This window comes from Leptodactylus fuscus, chromosome 10 (assembly GCF_031893055.1).
Source record: "Leptodactylus fuscus isolate aLepFus1 chromosome 10, aLepFus1.hap2, whole genome shotgun sequence".
Lineage (NCBI taxonomy): Eukaryota > Metazoa > Chordata > Amphibia > Anura > Leptodactylidae > Leptodactylus > Leptodactylus fuscus.
Window position 1 is genome coordinate 6,731,417 of NC_134274.1, and position 23,438 is coordinate 6,754,854.

The 23,438-nt window shown below is 42.9% G+C and overlaps 1 protein-coding gene across 2 annotated transcripts in view; it reads left to right on the plus strand.

The window, feature by feature from the left end:
* The first annotated feature begins 3,097 nt into the window (after positions 1-3,097).
* MLF2 (myeloid leukemia factor 2) overlaps positions 3,098-23,438 on the plus strand; it is a 31,137-nt gene continuing 10,796 nt past the window's right edge. For both annotated transcript variants that reach the window (XM_075258686.1, XM_075258685.1), the window contains exon 1: positions 3,098-3,216. The gene's annotated coding sequence lies outside the window, so the exon portion shown is untranslated. The remainder of the gene's footprint in view (positions 3,217-23,438) is intronic.

Here is a 23,438-nt window from a genome sequence, read left to right on the forward strand (position 1 = left end):
TAAAGATCTGAATGGGCTCCGTAAAAAAAAAAAAAAAAAGGCTACTGAATATTTCTACCTTGACCACTACGGGCAGCACACTGCATGTGGGCTATATAGGTTGTATTGTCTTGTAAAGTGACGGTGCATCTCTAGTATATTATCAGGAGGGGGTCCCACCTCTAGGACCTTCCACGTTCCTGAAGATGAAGGGGTCACAGTCCAACCTGCTGGGCATATGGGCAGGCAGTAAGTATTACAGCGGCGTGCTGTACAAAGTGCATCTACTATACAGAGACCGTATAGTGACCCTAACATTTATCACAGCTGCTAACTCACGCACTAGAAAGGGTTAATCACAGTCATAACTTGACCATGACTAACCAAGTACAGGGGTTAGTCACGGTCAAGGATTTACACTCAGTTATGGCATACAGACAAGTGTCTAGGATTAACCCCCATTTAGTGCAGGGACTCCTCCAGATCTGAAGGAGTCCCTGCATTGTGGGTAACCTCTTTAAACAGCAATGAGCATCAGTTTGGTGCTAGTGATCATTGCACTGTTTATGAACACCGCTCACTCCCAGGACATGAAAGGGTGGGGGTGTAGGCAGGGGGGGCCATTCCATTTATAATTCAAGAAAAGTGGGAATACATTTAATATAGGGGCACAGGAGGGCATTACTGTATGTTGTAATTCAAATATCCCTGCGCTATGCGACCAGAGCCACATGATTTATACAGCTCCGGAACCCTGCCCACAGCCTAAACCCCCCCTGATTCCCCAAGACCCCCATAACCACCTCCTCCACACATACAGCAGCACCCCAGGGACTACACACACACTCACAAAGCAACACCCCCCAGGGACCCCCTCAGGTGTCCCCTTCCCCAAACATAAAGGGAGCAGTCCCCACCAACCCCCCCCCCCCCCCCCCAAACACCAACACACAAGTGGCAGCACATCAGGGACCTTGCCCTCCCACATGCAGAGACAGCAGCCCCCCAAGGTCTCTTAAAATTCTCCCCTTTCACACAGGCAGCACCCCCAGAGACCCCCTCTCCCTCGCATGAAGACAGTAACACACACAGGAAGAGGCCCCTCGGGGACTCCCCCTCCCAAAAGCACAGACGGCACCCCTCCAGGGTCCGGATCACCTGAGCACATACGCAGCAGTTCCCCAGCTACTGGAGATCCCAGCACACTGGCGGCAGCACCCCAGGGACCAAACCCCTCCAACTCACAGGCAGCAACCCCCCAGGGACCAAACCCCTCCAACTCACAGGCAGCAACCCCCCAGGGACCAAACACCTCCAACTCACAGGCAGCAACCCCCCAGGGACCAAACCCCTCCAACTCACAGGCAGCAACCCCCCAGGGACCAAACCCCTCCAACTCACAGGCAGCAACCCCCCAGGGACCAAACCCCTCCAACTCACAGGCAGCAACCCCCCAGGGACCAAACCCCTCCAACTCACAGGCGGCAGCCCCCCAGGGACCAAACCCCTCCAACTCACAGGCGGCAACCCCCCAGGGACCAAACCCCTCCAACTCACAGGCGGCAACCCCCCAAGGACCAAACACCTCCAACTCACAGGCGGCAACCCCCCAAGGACCAAACACCTCCAACTCACAGGCGGCAACCCCCCAAGGACCAAACACCTCCAACTCACAGGCGGCAACCCCCCAGGGACCAAACCCCTCCAGCTCACAGGCGGCAACCCCCCAGGGACCAAACCCCTCCAACTCACAGGCGGCAACCCCCCAAGGACCAAACACCTCCAACTCACAGGCGGCAACCCCCCAGGGACCAAACACCTCCAACTCACAGGCGGCAACCCCCCAGGGACCAAACCCCTCCAACTCACAGGCGGCAACCCCCCAGGGACCAAACCCCTCCAACTCACAGGCGGCAACCCCCCAGGGACCAAACACCTCCAACTCACAGGCGGCAACCCCCCAGGGACCAAACACCTCCAACTCACAGGCGGCAACCCCCCAGGGACCAAACACCTCCAACTCACAGGCGGCAACCCCCCAAGGACCAAACCCCTCCAACTCACAGGCGGCAACCCCCCAAGGACCAAACACCTCCAACTCACAGGCGGCAACCCCCCAGGGACCAAACACCTCCAACTCACAGGCGGCAACCCCCCAGGGACCAAACCCCTCCAACTCACAGGCGGCAACCCCCCAGGGACCAAACCCCTCCAACTCACAGGCGGCAGCCCCCCAAGGACCAAACCCCTCCAACTCACAGGCCGCAACCCCCCAGGGACCAAACCCCTCCAACTCACAGGCGGCAACCCCCCAAGGACCAAACCCCTCCAACTCACAGGCGGCAACCCCCCAAGGACCAAACCCCTCCAACTCACAGGCGGCAACCCCCCAGGGACCAAACCCCTCCAACTCACAGGCGGCAACCCCCCAGGGACCAAACCCCTCCAACTCACAGGCGGCAACCCCCCAGGGACCAAACCCCTCCAACTCACAGGCGGCAACCCCCCAGGGACCAAACCCCTCCAACTCACAGGCGGCAACCCCCCAAGGACCAAACCCCTCCAACTCACAGGCGGCAACCCCCCAGGGACTGGAGCCTCCCAACACATAGGCAGCACCCAAAAAGACACACACACACACACCAGCGGCAGCACCCCAGGAGGTACTACCCCAGGGACCACCACATCACATGGCAGCACCCTTGGACCACAAAGGTGGAAGTACCCAAGGTAGCATCCCATGGACCCCCAAACATGCACACAGGTGTCAGCGCCCCTGGGATCACCACCAGCATCCCCTCTCATTCACAAGCAGCATCCCACACAGACATAAGCCCCCGCCCTCCAGGGACCACTGCTTCCCCATTACATGCAAGAAGCACAACAGGGATGCCATCTGCCTCCTTTTAGATGCCAGCAGCCCCCTAGGACCCCTCCCCATGCACTCCCATATACATGTATTACTCCCCCACCACCGCCCTCACTGCTGTGTGTTCTCCGGCTACACCTGCACAGGGCCCCGCCCTCATCGGATAAGCCCCACCCCTGCCAGTGACATCCATCGCTAATCCGCTATGGCCACACCCCTCCTGAACGTCACATAGTGCGCGGTGCATGCTGGGGGAAAGAAGGAAGTGCACAGCTTCTCTCCGTTATGGAAGAGAGGGCAGTCTGACGTCACTTCCGCTGCGAGACTGTTATTGTTGTGTTCTAGGGAGCACGGAGCCGAACCCTGAGGTAACCAGGCAACGGGGAGACCGGGGCAATGGCGGAGGGGAAGTGGGCCGGGACACGGGGGTGGGGGGAGGGGGTGGCAGAGCTGAGCTGTGGAGAGGAATAGCAGAGAGGAGGAGGCCACTGACCGGTGTATATAGCATTGTATACGTATCACTGACTGGTGTATATAGAGGAGGAGGCCACTGACCGGTGTATATAGCATTGTATACGTATCACTGACTGGTGTATATAGAGGAGGAGGCCACTGACCGGTGTATATAGCATTGTATACGTATCACTGACTGGTATATAGAGGAGGAGGCCACTGACCGGTGTATATAGCATTGTATACGTATCACTGACTGGTATATAGAGAGGAGGAGGCCACTGACTGGTATATAGAGATAGAGGAGGAGGAGGCCACTGACTGGTATATAGAGAGAGAGAGGAGGAGGCCACTGACTGGTATATAGAGAGAGAGAGGAGGAGGAGGAGGCCACTGACTGGTATATAGAGAGAGAGAGGAGGAGGAGGAGGCTACTGACTGGTATATAGAGATAGAGGAGGAGGAGGCCACTGACTGGTATATAGAGATAGAGAGGAGGAGGCCACTGACTGGTATATAGAGAGAGAGAGGAGGAGGCCACTGACTGGTATATAGAGAGAGAGAGGAGGAGGCCACTGACTGGTATATAGAGAGAGAGAGGAGGAGGAGGAGGCCACTGACTGGTATATAGAGAGAGAGAGGAGGAGGCCACTGACTGGTATATAGAGAGAGAGAGGAGGAGGAGGAGGCCACTGACTGGTATATAGAGAGAGAGAGGAGGAGGAGGAGGCCACTGACTGGTATATAGAGAGAGAGAGGAGGAGGAGGAGGCCACTGACTGGTATATAGAGAGAGAGGAGGAGGAGGAGGCCACTGACTGGTATATAGAGAGAGAGAGGAGGAGGAGGAGGCCACTGACTGGTATATAGAGAGAGAGAGGAGGAGGAGGAGGCCACTGACTGGTATATAGAGAGAGAGAGGAGGAGGAGGAGGCCACTGACTGGTATATAGAGAGAGAGAGGAGGAGGAGGAGGCCACTGACTGGTATATAGAGAGAGAGAGGAGGAGGAGGAGGCCACTGACTGGTATATAGAGAGAGAGAGGAGGAGGAGGAGGCCACTGACTGGTATATAGAGAGAGAGAGGAGGAGGAGGAGGCCACTGACTGGTATATAGAGAGAGAGAGGAGGAGGAGGAGGCCACTGACTGGTATATAGAGAGAGAGAGGAGGAGGAGGAGGCCACTGACTGGTATATAGAGAGAGAGAGGAGGAGGAGGAGGCCACTGACTGGTATATAGAGAGAGAGAGGAGGAGGAGGAGGCCACTGACTGGTATATAGAGAGAGAGAGGAGGAGGAGGAGGCCACTGACTGGTATATAGAGAGAGAGAGGAGGAGGAGGAGGCCACTGACTGGTATATAGAGAGAGAGAGGAGGAGGAGGAGGCCACTGACTGGTATATAGAGAGAGAGAGGAGGAGGAGGAGGCCACTGACTGGTATATAGAGAGAGAGAGGAGGAGGAGGAGGCCACTGACTGGTATATAGAGAGAGAGAGGAGGAGGAGGAGGCCACTGACTGGTATATAGAGAGAGAGAGGAGGAGGAGGAGGCCACTGACTGGTATATAGAGAGAGAGAGGAGGAGGAGGAGGCCACTGACTGGTATATAGAGAGAGAGAGGAGGAGGCCACTGACTGGTATATAGAGAGAGAGAGGAGGAGGCCACTGACTGGTATATAGAGAGAGAGAGGAGGAGGCCACTGACTGGTATATAGAGAGAGAGAGGAGGAGGCCACTGACTGGTATATAGAGAGAGAGAGGAGGAGGCCACTGACTGGTATATAGAGAGAGAGAGGAGGAGGAGGAGGCCACTGACTGGTATATAGAGAGAGAGAGGAGGAGGAGGAGGCCACTGACTGGTATATAGAGAGAGAGAGGAGGAGGAGGAGGCCACTGACTGGTATATAGAGAGAGAGAGGAGGAGGAGGAGGCCACTGACTGGTATATAGAGAGAGAGAGGAGGAGGAGGAGGCCACTGACTGGTATATAGAGAGAGAGAGGAGGAGGAGGAGGCCACTGACTGGTATATAGAGAGAGAGAGGAGGAGGAGGAGGCCACTGACTGGTATATAGAGAGAGAGAGGAGGAGGAGGAGGCCACTGACTGGTATATAGAGAGAGAGAGGAGGAGGAGGAGGCCACTGACTGGTATATAGAGAGAGGAGGAGGAGGAGGCCACTGACTGGTATATAGAGAGAGAGAGGAGGAGGAGGAGGCCACTGACTGGTATATAGAGAGAGAGAGGAGGAGGAGGAGGCCACTGACTGGTATATAGAGAGAGAGAGGAGGAGGAGGAGGCCACTGACTGGTATATAGAGAGAGAGAGGAGGAGGAGGAGGCCACTGACTGGTATATAGAGAGAGAGAGGAGGAGGAGGAGGCCACTGACTGGTATATAGAGAGAGAGAGGAGGAGGAGGAGGCCACTGACTGGTATATAGAGAGAGAGAGGAGGAGGAGGAGGCCACTGACTGGTATATAGAGAGAGAGAGGAGGAGGAGGAGGCCACTGACTGGTATATAGAGAGAGGAGGAGGAGGAGGCCACTGACTGGTATATAGAGAGAGAGAGGAGGAGGAGGAGGCCACTGACTGGTATATAGAGAGAGAGAGGAGGAGGAGGAGGCCACTGACTGGTATATAGAGAGAGAGAGGAGGAGGAGGAGGCCACTGACTGGTATATAGAGAGAGAGAGGAGGAGGAGGAGGCCACTGACTGGTATATAGAGAGAGAGAGGAGGAGGAGGAGGCCACTGACTGGTATATAGAGAGAGAGAGGAGGAGGAGGAGGCCACTGACTGGTATATAGAGAGAGAGAGGAGGAGGAGGAGGCCACTGACTGGTATATAGAGAGAGAGAGGAGGAGGAGGAGGCCACTGACTGGTATATAGAGAGAGAGAGGAGGAGGAGGAGGCCACTGACTGGTATATAGAGAGAGAGAGGAGGAGGAGGAGGCCACTGACTGGTATATAGAGAGAGAGAGGAGGAGGAGGAGGCCACTGACTGGTATATAGAGAGAGAGAGGAGGAGGCCACTGACTGGTATATAGAGAGAGAGAGGAGGAGGCCACTGACTGGTATATAGAGAGAGAGAGGAGGAGGCCACTGACTGGTATATAGAGAGAGAGAGGAGGAGGCCACTGACTGGTATATAGAGAGAGAGAGGAGGAGGAGGAGGCCACTGACTGGTATATAGAGAGAGAGAGGAGGAGGAGGAGGCCACTGACTGGTATATAGAGAGAGAGAGGAGGAGGAGGAGGCCACTGACTGGTATATAGAGAGAGAGAGGAGGAGGAGGAGGCCACTGACTGGTATATAGAGAGAGAGAGGAGGAGGAGGAGGCCACTGACTGGTATATAGAGAGAGAGGAGGAGGAGGAGGAGGCCACTGACTGGTATATAGAGAGAGAGAGGAGGAGGAGGAGGCCACTGACTGGTATATAGAGAGAGAGGAGGAGGAGGAGGCCACTGACTGGTATATAGAGAGAGAGAGGAGGAGGAGGAGGAGGCCACTGACTGGTATATAGAGAGAGAGAGGAGGAGGAGGAGGCCACTGACTGGTATATAGAGAGAGAGAGGAGGAGGAGGAGGCCACTGACTGGTATATAGAGAGAGAGAGGAGGAGGAGGAGGCCACTGACTGGTATATAGAGAGAGGGAGGAGGAGGCCACTGACTGGTATATAGAGAGAGGAGAGGAGGAGGCCACTGACTGGTATATAGAGAGAGAGAGGAGGAGGCCACTGACTGGTATATATAGAGAGAGAGGAGGAGGCCACTGACTGGTATATAGAGAGAGAGAGGAGGAGGCCACTGACTGGTATATAGAGAGAGAGAGGAGGAGGCCACTGACTGGTATATAGAGAGAGAGAGGAGGAGGCCACTGACTGGTATATAGAGAGAGAGAGGAGGAGGCCACTGACTGGTATATAGAGAGAGAGAGGAGGAGGAGGAGGCCACTGACTGGTATATAGAGAGAGAGAGGAGGAGGAGGAGGCCACTGACTGGTATATAGAGAGAGAGAGGAGGAGGAGGAGGCCACTGACTGGTATATAGAGAGAGAGAGAGGAGGAGGAGGAGGCCACTGACTGGTATATAGAGAGAGAGAGAGGAGGAGGAGGAGGCCACTGACTGGTATATAGAGAGAGAGAGAGGAGGAGGAGGAGGCCACTGACTGGTATATAGAGAGAGAGAGAGGAGGAGGAGGAGGCCACTGACTGGTATATATAGAGAGAGAGAGGAGGAGGAGGAGGCCACTGACTGGTATATAGAGAGAGAGGAGGAGGAGGAGGCCACTGACTGGTATATAGAGAGAGAGAGAGGAGGAGGAGGAGGCCACTGACTGGTATATAGAGAGAGAGAGAGGAGGAGGAGGAGGCCACTGACTGGTATATAGAGAGAGAGAGAGGAGGAGGAGGAGGAGGCCACTGACTGGTATATAGAGAGAGAGAGAGGAGGAGGAGGAGGCGGCCACTGACTGGTATATAGAGAGAGAGAGAGGAGGAGGAGGAGGCGGCCACTGACTGGTATATAGAGAGAGAGAGAGGAGGAGGAGGAGGCCACTGACTGGTATATAGAGAGAGAGAGGAGGAGGAGGAGGCCACTGACTGGTATATAGAGAGAGAGAGGAGGAGGAGGAGGCCACTGACTGGTATATAGAGAGAGAGAGGAGGAGGAGGAGGCCACTGACTGGTATATAGAGAGAGAGAGGAGGAGGAGGAGGCCACTGACTGGTATATAGAGAGAGAGAGGAGGAGGAGGAGGCCACTGACTGGTATATAGAGAGAGAGAGGAGGAGGAGGAGGCCACTGACTGGTATATAGAGAGAGAGAGGAGGAGGAGGAGGCCACTGACTGGTATATACAGGGTGGCCATAATATAACCTCAGGTGTTTGGAGTGGTGTGCAGGCTGACCCAATGGACGGAAATGCCTGAAAATTTGTATATGTGCTAATCAAGGCATTGGGAAGCGGACGGCATGAAAAAAAATTAATACCAAAACTCCCCACCAGGGGAAAATGTGGCACTGTACAGTGAGCGTGCGGCGCAAAACCCATCTGTTGATACTTGGGGATGTCCCATTTGGACCACTGACTAGCATGACTGTTCATTGTGGCCGCCATCATGCATGGTGAGCATGGTCATCCTATGCAGAACGTGCTGGACGCTTGCGTGTAACGTCTCTGGGGAGATGCTGCGCACTTCCAATGTGATGTGGTCTTTGAGGTCAGGCAGGGTTTTGACATTCCCCCAATAAACACGCTCCTTCAAGTGTCCGCACAACCAGAAATCACAAGGAGTGAGATCCGGAGAGCGCGGTGGCCACGCTGTAGGGAATTTTGTCAGAATTTGTAGGTTTTTGTTTGTCCACCCGTCTCTTGATGATTGACCACAAGTTCTCAATGGGATTAAGATCTGGGGAGTTTCCAGGCCATGGACCCCAAATCTCTGTGTTTTGTTCCCTGAGCCATTTAGTTCTCCCCTTTGCTTTATGGCAAGGTGCTCCATCATGCTGGAAAAGGCATTGCTGATGGCCAAACTGCTCTTGGATGGTTGGGAGAAGTTGATCTTGGAGGACATTCTGGTCCCATTCTTTATTCATGGCTGTGTTTTTAGGCAAGACTGTGAGAGCCGATTCCCTTGGCTGAGAAGCCACCCCACACATGAATGGTTTCAGCAGGGGTCCTCAAACTTTTCAAACACGGGGCCAGTTCACTGTCCCTCAAAACACTGGAGGGCCGAAATATTTCGCCTCAGGCAGCAAAAAGGCTAGGTTCACCCCTGCTCCTCAGTATGCCCCCACCCCACAGTATTATATGCTCCTCATTACCCCCCACTGTATTATATACTCCTCAGTACCCCCCCACTGTATTGTATACTCCTCAGTACCCCCCCACACACACTGTATTGTATACTCCTCAGTACCCCCCACTGTATTGTATACTCCTCAGTACCCTCCCCCCACTGTATTATATACTCCTCAGTACCCTCCCCCCACTGTATTATATACTCCTCAGTACCCTCCCCCCACTGTATTATATACTCATCAGTATCCCCCTGTATTATATGCTCATCAGTAAACCCCACTCCACTGTATTATATGCTCATTAGCTCATGCTTTTTGCCAACAATGGAACCTCTCTCCTTGAAGTTCTTGATGATGCGATAGATTGGTGACTGAGGTGCAATCTTTCTAGCTGTGATACTCTTCCCTGTTAGGCCATTTTTGTGCAGTGCAATGATGACTGCACGTGTTTCTTTAGAGATAACCATGGTTAACAGAAGAGAAACAATGATGCCAAGCACCAGCCTCCTTTTACAGTGTCCAGTGGTGTCATTCTTACTTAATCATGACAGATTGATCTCCAGCCCTGTCCTCATCAACACCCACACCTGTGTTAATGGAGCAATCACTGAAACAATGTTAGCTGGTCCTTTTAAGGCAGGGCTGCAATGATGTTGAAATGTGTTTTGGGGGATAAAGTTCATTTTCTAGGCAAATATTGACTTTGCAAGTAATTGCTGTTAAGCTGATCACTCTTTATAACATTCTGGAGTATATGCAAATTGCCATTAGGAAAACTGAAGCAGTAGACTTTGTAACAATTAATATTTGTATCATTCTCAAAACTTTTGGCCATGACTGTATATTTAGCATATATAGAATAGATATAGAGGAGATCACTGACTGGTATGTACAAGTGTAGCTCAATAAATTAGAATATCATTAAAAATGTTTTGGTTTTTATGTTTTTTTTTTTTGTGATTCAGTTGAAAAAGTTACCCCCATGTATTATATTATATTACACACTGACCCCCATGTATTATATTATACACTGACCCCCATGTATTATATTATACACTGACCCCCATGTATTATATTATACACTGACCCCCATGTATATTACACACTGACCCCCATGTATTATATTACACACTGACCCCCATGTATTATATTATACACTGACCCTCATGTATTATATTATACACTGACCCCCATATATTATACACTGACCCCCATGTATTATATTATACACTGACCCCCATGTATTATATTATACACTGACCCCCATGTATTATATTATACACTGACCCCCATGTATTATATTATACACTGACCCCCATGTATTATATTATACACTGACCCTCATGTATTATATTATACACTGACCCCCATATATTATACACTGACCCCCATGTATTATATTATACACTGACCCCCATGTATTATATTATACACTGACCCCCATGTATTATATTATACACTGACCCCCATGTATTATATTATACACTGACCCCCATGTATTATATTATATTACACACTGACCCCCATGTATTATATTATATTACACACTGACCCCCATGTATTATATTATATTACACACTGACCCCCATGTATTATATTATATTACACACTGACCCCCATGTAGTATATTATACACTGACCCCCATGTATTATATTATACACTGACCCCCATGTATTATATTATACACTGACCCCCATGTATTATATTATACACTGACCCCCATGTATTATATTATACACTGACCCCCATGTATTATATTATACACTGACCCCCATGTATTATATTATACACTGACCCCCATGTATTATATTATACACTGACCCCCATGTATTATACACTGACCCCCATGTATTATATTATACACTGACCCCCATGTATTATACACTGACCCCCATGTATTATACACTGACCCCCATGTATTATACACTGACCCCCATGTATTATATTATACACTGACCCCCATGTATTATATTACACACTGACCCCCATGTATTATATTACACACTGACCCCCATGTATTATATTGTACACTGACCCCCATGTATTATATTATATTGTACACTGACCCCCATGTATTATATTATACACTGACCCCCATGTATTATATTACACACTGACCCCCATGTATTATATTATACACTGACCCCCATATATTATACACTGACCCCCATGTATTATATTATACACTGACCCCCATGTATTATACACTGACCCCCATGTATTATATTATACACTGACCCCCATGTATTATATTATACACTGACCCCCATGTGTTATATTATACACTGACCCCCATATATTATACACTGACCCCCATATACTGTATTATATTATACACTGACCCCCATGTATTATATTATACACTGACCCCCATGTATTATATTATACACTGACCCCCATGTATTATATTACACACTGACCCCCATGTATTATATTATACACTGACCCCCATGTATTATATTATACTCTGACCCCCATGTATTATATTATATTATACTCTGACCCCCATGTATTATATTATACACTGACCCCCATGTAATATATTGTACACTGACCCCCATGTATTATATTATATTGTACACTGACCCCCATGTATTATATTATACACTGACCCCCATGTATTATATTATACACTGACCCCCATGTATTATATTACACACTGACCCCCATGTATTATATTACACACTGACCCCCATGTATTATATTATACACTGACCCCCATGTGTTATATTATACACTGACCCCCATATATTATACACTGACCCCCATGTATTATATTATACACTGACCCCCATATACTGTATTATATTATACACTGACCCCCATGTATTATATTACACACTGACCCCCATGTATTATATTATACACTGACCCCCATGTATTATATTATACACTGACCACCATGTATTATATTATACACTGACCACCATGTATTATATTATACACTGACCACCATGTATTATATTATACACTGACCCCCATGTATTATATTATACACTGACCCCCATGTATTATATTATACTCTGACCCCCATGTATTATATTATACTCTGACCCCCATGTATTATATTATATTGTACACTGACCCCCATGTATTGTATTATATTATACACTGACCCCCATGTATTATATTGTACACTGACCCCCATGTATTATATTATACACTGACCCCCATGTATTATATTATACACTGACCCCCATGTATTATATTATACACTGACCCCCATGTATTATATTATACACTGACCCCCATGTATTATATTATACACTGACCCCCATGTATTATATTATACACTGACCCCCATGTATTATATTATACACTGACCCCCATGTATTATATTATACACTGACCCCCATGTATTATATTATACACTGACCCCCATGTATTATATTATACACTGACCCCCATGTATTATATTATACACTGACCCCCATGTATTATATTATACACTGACCCCTATATATTATACACTGACCCCCATGTATTATATTATACACTGACCCCCCTGTGTTATATTATACACTGACCCCCATGTGTTATATTATACACTGACCCCCATGTGTTATATTATACACTGACCCCCATGTGTTATATTATACACTGACCCCCATGTGTTATATTATACACTGACCCCCATGTGTTATATTATACACTGACCCCCATGTATTATGTTACACACTGACCCCCATGTATTATATTACACACTGACCCCCATATATTATACACTGACCCCCATGTATTATATTATATTATACACTGACCCCCATGTATTATATTATACACTGACCCCCATGTATTATATTATACACTGACCCCCATGTATTATATTATACACTGACCCCCATATATTATACACTGACCCCCATGTATTATATTATACACTGACCCCCATGTATTATATTATACACTGACCCTCATGTATTATATTATACACTGACCCCCATGTATTATATTATACACTGACCCCCATGTATTATATTATACACTGACCCCCATGTATTATATTATACACTGACCCCCATGTATTATACACTGACCCCCATATATTATACACTGACCCCCATATATTATACACTGACCCCCATGTATTATATTATACACTGACCCCCATATACTGTATTATATTATACACTGACCCCCATGTATTATATTATACACTGACCCCCATGTATTATATTATACACTGACCCGCCCATATATTATATTATACACTGACCCCCATGTATTATATACTGACCCCCTATATATTATATTATACACTGACCCCCTTGTATTATATTATACACTGACCCCCATGTATTATATTATACACTGACCCCCATGTATTATATTGTACACTGACCCCCATGTATTATATTATACACTGACCCCCATGTATTATATTATACACTGACCCCCATGTATTATATTATACACTGACCCCCATGTATTATATTATACACTGACCCCCATGTATTATATTATACACTGACCCCCATGTATTATATTATACACTGACCCCCATGTATTATATTATACACTGACCCCCATGTATTATATTATACACTGACCCCCATGTATTATATTATACACTGACCCCCATGTATTATATTATACACTGACCCCCATGTATTATATTATACACTGACCCCCATGTATTATATTATACACTGACCCCCATGTATTATATTATACACTGACCCCATGTATTATATTATACTCTGACCCCCATGTATTATATTATACTCTGACCCCCATGTATTATATTATACACTGACCCCCATGTATTATATTATACACTGACCCCCATGTATTATATTATACACTGACCCCCATGTATTATATTATACACTGACCCCCATGTATTATATTATACACTGACCCCCATGTATTATATTATACACTGACCCCCATGTATTGTATTATATTATACACTGACCCCCATGAGTTATATTATACACTGACCCCCATATATTATACACTGACCCCCATATACTGTATTATATTACACACTGACCCCCATGTATTATATTACACACTGACCCCCATGTATTATATTACACACTGACCCCCATGTATTATATTATACACTGACCCCCATGTATTATATTATACACTGACCCCCATGTATTATATTATACACTGACCCCCATGTATTATATTATACACTGACCCCCATGTATTATATTATACACTGACCCCCATGTATTATATTATACACTGACCCCCATGTATTATATTATACACTGACCCCCATGTATTATATTATACACTGACCCCCATGTATTATATTATACTCTGACCCCCATGTATTATATTATACTCTGACCCCCATGTATTATATTATATTGTACACTGACCCCCATGTATTATATTATACACTGACCCCCATGTATTATATTGTACACTGACCCCCATGTATTATATTGTACACTGACCCCCATGTATTATATTGTACACTGACCCCCATGTATTATATTATATTGTACACTGACCCCCATGTATTATATTATACACTGACCCCCATGTATTGTATTATATTATACACTGACCCCCATGTATTATATTACACACTGACCCCCATGTATTATATTACACACTGACCCCCATGTATTATATTACACACTGACCCCCATGTATTATATTACACACTGACCCCCATGTATTATATTACACACTGACCCCCATGTATTATATTACACACTGACCCCCATGTATTATATTACACACTGACCCCCATGTATTATATTACACACTGACCCCCCATGTATTATATTACACACTGACCCCCATGTATTATATTATACACTGACCCCCATGTATTATATTATATTGTACACTGACCCCCATGTATTATATTATATTGTACACTGACCCCCATGTATTATATTGTACACTGACCCCCATGTATTATATTACACACTGACCCCCATGTATTATATTACACACTGACCCCCATGTATTATATTACACACTGACCCCCATGTATTATATTACACACTGACCCCCATGTATTATATTACACACTGACCCCCATGTATTATTTTATACACTGACCCCCATGTATTATATTATATTGTACACTGACCCCCATGTATTATACACTGACCCCCATATATTATACACTGACCCCCATGTATTATATTATACACTGACCCCCATGTATTATATTATACACTGACCCCCATATATTATACACTGACCCCCATATATTATACACTGACCCCCATGTATTATATTATACACTGACCCCCATGTATTATATTATACACTGACCCCCATGTATTATATTATTATACACTGACCCCCATGTATTATATTATACACTGACCCGCCCATATATTATATTATACACTGACCCCCATGTATTATATTATACACTGACCCCCATGTATTATATTATACACTGACCCCCATGTATTATATTATACACTGACCCCCATGTATTATATTATACACTGACCCCCATGTATTATATTATACACTGACCCCCATGTATTATATTATACACTGACCCCCATGTATTATATTACACACTGACCCCCATGTATTATATTACACACTGACCCCCATGTATTATATTACACACTGACCCCCATGTATTATATTATACACTGACCCCCATGTATTATATTATACACTGACCCCCATGTATTATATTATACACTGACCCCCATGTATTATATTATACACTGACCCCCATGTATTATATTATACACTGACCCCCATGTATTATATTACACACTGACCCCCATGTATTATATTATTATACACTGACCCCCATGTATTATATTACACACTGACCCCATGTATTATATTATACACTGACCCCCATATATTATACACTGACCCCCATGTATTATATTATACACTGACCCCCATATATTATACACTGACCCCCATGTATTATATTATACACTGACCCCCATGTATTATATTATACACTGACCCCCATGTATTATATTACACACTGACCCCCATGTATTATATTATACACTGACCCCCATATATTATACACTGACCCCCATGTATTATACACTGACCCCCATGTATTATACACTGACCCCCATGTATTATACACTGACCCCCATGTATTATACACTGACCCCCATGTATTATACACTGACCCCCATGTATTATACACTGACCCCCATGTATTATACACTGACCCCCATGTATTATATTATTATACACTGACCCTCATGTATTATATTATACACTGACCCTCATGTATTATATTATACACTGACCCCCATGTATTATATTATACACTGACCCCCATGTATTATATTATACACTGACCCCCATGTATTATATTATTATACACTGACCCCCATGTATTATATTATTATACACTGACCCCCATGTATTATATTATTATACGCTGACCCCCATGTATTATATTATTATACGCTGACCCCCATGTATTATATTATTATACGCTGACCCCCATGTATTATATTATTATACGCTGACCCCCATGTATTATATTATTATACACTGACCCCCATGTATTATATTACACACTGACCCCCATATATTATACATTGACCCCCATGTATTATATTATACACTGACCCCCATGTATTATATTATACACTGACCCCCATGTATTATATTATACACTGACCCCCATGTATTATATTATACACTGACCCCCATGTATTATATTATACACTGACCCCCATGTATTATATTATTATACACTGACCCCCATGTATTATATTATTATACACTGACCCCCATGTATTATATTATTATACACTGACCCCCATGTATTATATTATTATACACTGACCCCCATGTATTATATTATTATACACTGACCCCCATATATTATACACTGACCCCCATGTATTATATTATACACTGACCCCCATGTATTATATTATACCCTGACCCCCATATATTATACACTGACCCCCGTGTATTATATTATACACTGACCCCCGTGTATTATATTATACACTGACCCCCATGTATTATATTATACACTGACCCCCATGTATTATATTATACACTGACCCCCATGTATTATATTATACACTGACCCCCATATATTATACACTGACCCCCATGTATTATATTATACACTGACCCCCATGTATTATATTATACACTGACCCCCATGTATTATATTATTATACGCTGACCCCCATGTATTATATTATTATACACTGACCCCCATGTATTATATTATTATACACTGACCCCCATGTATTATATTATTATACACTGACCCCCATGTATTATATTATTATACACTGACCCCCATGTATTATATTACACACTGACCCCCATATATTATACATTGACCCCCATGTATTATATTATACACTGACCCCCATGTATTATATTATACACTGACCCCCATGTATTATATTATACACTGACCCCCATGTATTATATTATACACTGACCCCCATGTATTATATTATACACTGACCCCCATGTATTATATTATTATACACTGACCCCCATGTATTATATTATTATACACTGACCCCCATGTATTATATTATTATACACTGACCCCCATGTATTATATTATTATACACTGACCCCCATATATTATACATTGACCCCCATGTATTATATTATACACTGACCCCTATGTATTATATTATACACTGACCCCCATATATTATACACTGACCCCCATGTATTATATTATACACTGACCCCCATGTATTATATTATACACTGACCCCCATGTATTATATTATACACTGACCCCCATGTATTATATTATACACTGACCCTCATGTATTATATTATACACTGACCCCCATGTATTATATTATACACTGACCCCCATGTATTATATTATACACTGACCCCCATGTATTATATTATACACTGACCCCCATGTATTATATTATTATACACTGACCCCCATGTATTATATTATTATACACTGACCCCCATGTATTATATTATTATACACTGACCCCCATGTATTATATTACACACTGACCCCCATATATTATACATTGACCCCCATGTATTATATTATACACTGACCCCCATGTATTATATTATACACTGACCCCCATGTATTATATTATACACTGACCCCCATGTATTATATTATACACTGACCCCCATGTATTATATTATACACTGACCCCCATGTATTATATTATACACTGACCCCCATGTATTATATTATTATACACTGACCCCCATGTATTATATTATTATACACTGACCCCCATGTATTATATTATTATACACTGACCCCCATGTATTATATTATTATACACTGACCCCCATGTATTATATTATTATACACTGACCCCCATATATTATACATTGACCCCCATGTATTATATTATACACTGACCCCCATGTATTATATTATACACTGACCCCCATATATTATACACTGACCCCCATGTATTATATTATACACTGACCCCCATGTATTATATTATACACTGACCCCCATGTATTATATTATACACTGACCCCCATGTATTATATTATACACTGACCCTCATGTATTATATTATACACTGACCCCCATGTATTATATTATACACTGACCCCCATGTATTATATTATACACTGACCCCCATATATTATACACTGACCCCCATGTATTATATTATACACTGACCCCCATATATTATACACTGACCCCCATGTATTATATTATACACTGACCCCCATGTATTATATTATACACTGACCCCCATGTATTATATTATACACTGACCCCCATATATTATACACTGACCCCCATGTATTATATTATACACTGACCCCCATGTATTATATTATACACTGACCCCCATGTATTATATTATACACTGACCCCCATGTATTATATTATACACTGACCCTCATGTATTATATTATACACTGACCCCCATGTATTATATTATACACTGACCCCCATGTATTATATTATACACTGACCCCCATATATTATACACTGACCCCCATGTATTATATTATACACTGACCCCCATGTATTATATTACACACTGACCCCCATATATTATACACTGACCCCCATGTATTATATTATACACTGACCCCCATGTATTATATTACACACTGACCCCCATATATTATACACTGACCCCCATGTATTATATTATACACTGACCCCCATGTATTATATTACACACTGACCCCCATATATTATACACTGACCCCCATGTATTATATTGATTCATTACAAACAGAGGGAGCTTTACCAAGTGTTTGTTTCTGTTAATGTCGATGATTATTTGGAACAGTCAAGGAAACCCAAAAGTCCGTTATCTCAGAGAATTAGAATAATTAACCCAAAACTGCTGCAAAGGCTCCTGAGTTTGGTTCAGTGGGTGACACAATCATGGGGAAGACGGCTGACATGACTGATGTCTAGAAGGCAGTCCCTGACACCCCACAAGGTCAATGCTATAGAAGCCTCCACAATCTCTGATGGTTTGGGGGGCCATGTCATCTGCTGGGGGGGGTCCACTGGGTTTTATCAGGACCAGAGTCAGCGATGCGCCTACCAGGAGATTCCCCAGCACTTCAGGCTTCCTCTGCCCACTAGATTTATTTACATGGATTTGTCATTTTCCACCAGGACTTGGCCCCTGTCCACACTGCCAAAAGTACCAAGATCTGGTGTAATAACCGCAGTATCACTGGCCTGACCCCATAGAGAACCTATGAGAGACCCCAGACCCTGCTATCATACACCCTGGGCTTCCACAACACGAGCTCTGCAGGCCACAGGCCGATCCCTCCAGGATACATGGCCGCATTGATGACATCATTCATGGAGCCCCCACCAAGTATTGGGGGCAGTTACTGGACACACTTGTCATTGGGGGTCCTCATTTATTACAGTTGGTCTTATATAATAGTCTAATTTTCTGAGATAATGAGTTTTGGGTTTTCCTTGGCTTTAATAATCCTCAACTTTACCAGAAAGGAACACTCAATATAATATGGGGGGGGGGGGGGGTCAGTGTATAATATAATACAGTAAAACATATGGGGGTGACTGTATATTATATGAGGGTCACTGTATAATATAATATATGGGGGTGACTATAATGATACAATATAATATATGGGGGGTGACTATAATATATGAGGGTGACTGTATAATATTCAGTATAAAATATGGGGGGGTCAGTGTATAATATAATACAATATAACATATGGGGGTGACTGTATATTGTATGAGGGTGACTGTATAATATAATATATGGGGGTGACTATAATAATACAATATAATATATGGGGGTGACTATAATAATACAATATAATATATGGGGGTGACTTTAATATAATATATGGGGGTGACTGTATAATACAATATAGTATATGGCGGTGACTGTATAATATACAATATAATATATGGGGGTGACTGTATAATATATGGGGGTGACTGTATAATACAATATAATATATGGGGGTGACTGTATAATATACAATATAATATATGGGGGTGACTGTATAATACAATATAGTATATGGCGGTGACTGTATAATATACAATATAATATAAGGGGGTGACTATAATATATGGGGGTGACTGTATAATATAATATATGGGGGTGATTGTATAATATAATATATGGGGGTGACTGTACAATATAATATATGGGGGTGACTGTATAATATATATGGGAGTGACTGTACAATATAATATATGGGGGTGACTGTACAATATAATATATGGGGGTGACTGTACAATATAATATATGGGGGTGACTGTACAATATAATATATGGGGGTGACTGTATAATATAATATATGGGAGTGACTGTACAATATAATATATGGGGGTGACTATAATATACAATATAATATATGGGGGTGACTGTATAATATAATGGGGTGACTGTATAATATAATATATGGGGGTGACTGTATAATATAATATATGGGGGTGACTATATAATATATGGGGGTGACTGTACTATATAATATATGGGGGTGACTGTACAATATAATGGGGGTGACTGTACAATATAATATGTGGGGGTGACTATAATATAATATGTGGGGGTGACTATAATATAATATATGGGGGTGACTGTATAATATAATATATGGGGGTGACTGTATAATATAATATATGGGGGTGACTGTATAATATAATATATGGGGGTGACTGTATAATATATGGGGGTGACTGTATAATATATGGGGGTGACTGTATAATATAATATATGGGGGTGACTGTATAATATAATATATGGGGGTGACTGTATAATATAATATATGGGGGTGACTGTATAATATAATATATGGGGGTGACTGTATAATATATGGGGGTGACTGTATAATATATGGGGGTGACTGTATAATATAATATATGGGGGTGACTGTATAATATAATATATGGGGGTGACTGTATAATATAATATATGGGGGTGACTGTATAATATAATATATGGGGGTGACTGTATAATATATGGGGGTGACTGTACAATATAATGGGGGTGACTGTATAATATATGGGGGTGACTGTACAATATAATATATGGGGGTGACTGTATAATATAATATATGGGGGTGACTGTACAATATAATATATGAGGGTGACTGTATAATATAATATATGGGGGTGACTGTATAATATAATATATGGGGGTGACTGTATAATATATGGGGGTGACTGTATAATATAATATATGGGGGTGACTGTATAATATAATATATGGGGGTGACTGTATAATATACAATATATATGGGGGTGATTGTATAATATAATATATGGGGGTGACTGTATAATATAATATATGGGGGTGACTGTATAATATATGGGGGTGACTGTACAATATAATGGGGGTGACTGTATAATATATGGGGGTGACTGTACAATATAATATATGGGGGTGACTGTATAATATAATATATGGGGGTGACTGTATAATATATGGGGGTGACTGTATAATATAATATATGGGGGTGACTGTATAATATAATATATGGGGGTGACTGTATAATATACAATATATATGGGGGTGATTGTATAATATAATATATGGGGGTGACTGTACAATATAATATATGGGAGTGACTGTACAATATAATATATGGGAGTGACTGTACAATATAATATATGGGGGTGACTGTACAATATAATATATGGGGGTGACTGTACAATATAATATATGGGGGTGACTGTATAATATAATATATGGGAGTGACTGTACAATATAATATATGGGGGTGACTATAATATACAATATAATATATGGGGGTGACTGTATAATATAATGGGGTGACTGTATAATATAATATATGGGGGTGACTGTATAATATAATATATGGGGGTGACTATATAATATATGGGGGTGACTGTACAATATAATATATGGGGGTGACTGTACAATATAATATATGGGGGTGACTGTACAATATAATATATGGGGGTGACTGTATAATATAATATATGGGGGTGACTGTATAATATATGGGGGTGACTGTATAATATAATATATGGGGGTGACTGTATAATATAATATATGGGGGTGACTGTATAATATATGGGGGTGACTGTACAATATAATGGGGGTGACTGTATAATATATGGGGGTGACTGTACAATATAATATATGGGGGTGACTGTACAATATAATATATGCGGGTGACTGTATAATATACAATATAATATATGGGGGTGACTGTATAATATAATATATGGGGGTGACTGTATAATATACAATATAATATATGGGGGTGACTGTATAATATAATATATGGGGGTGACTGTACAATATAATATATGGGGGTGACTGTACAATATAATATATGGGGGTGACTGTATAATATACAATATAATATATGGGGGTGACTGTATAATATACAATATAATATATGGGGGTGACTGTATAATATAATATATGGGGGTGATTGTATAATAATATAATATATGGGGTGACTGTTTAATATAATATATGGGGGTGACTGTATAATATAATATATGGGGGTGACTGTACAATATAATGGGGGTGACTGTATAATATAATATATGGGGGTGACTGTATAATATAATATATGGGGGTGACTGTACAATATAATATATGGGGGTGACTGTATAATATAATATATGGGGGTGACTGTATAATATAATATATGGGGGTGACTGTATAATATAATATATGGGGGTGACTGTATAATATAATATATGGGGGTGACTGTATAATATAATATATGGGGGTGACTGTATAATATAATATATGGGGGTGACTGTATAATATAATATATGGGGGTGACTGTACAATATAATATATGGGGGTGACTGTATAATATATGGGGGTGACTGTACAATATAATATATGGGGTGACTGTACAATATAATATATGGGGGTGACTGTATAATATACAATATAATATATGG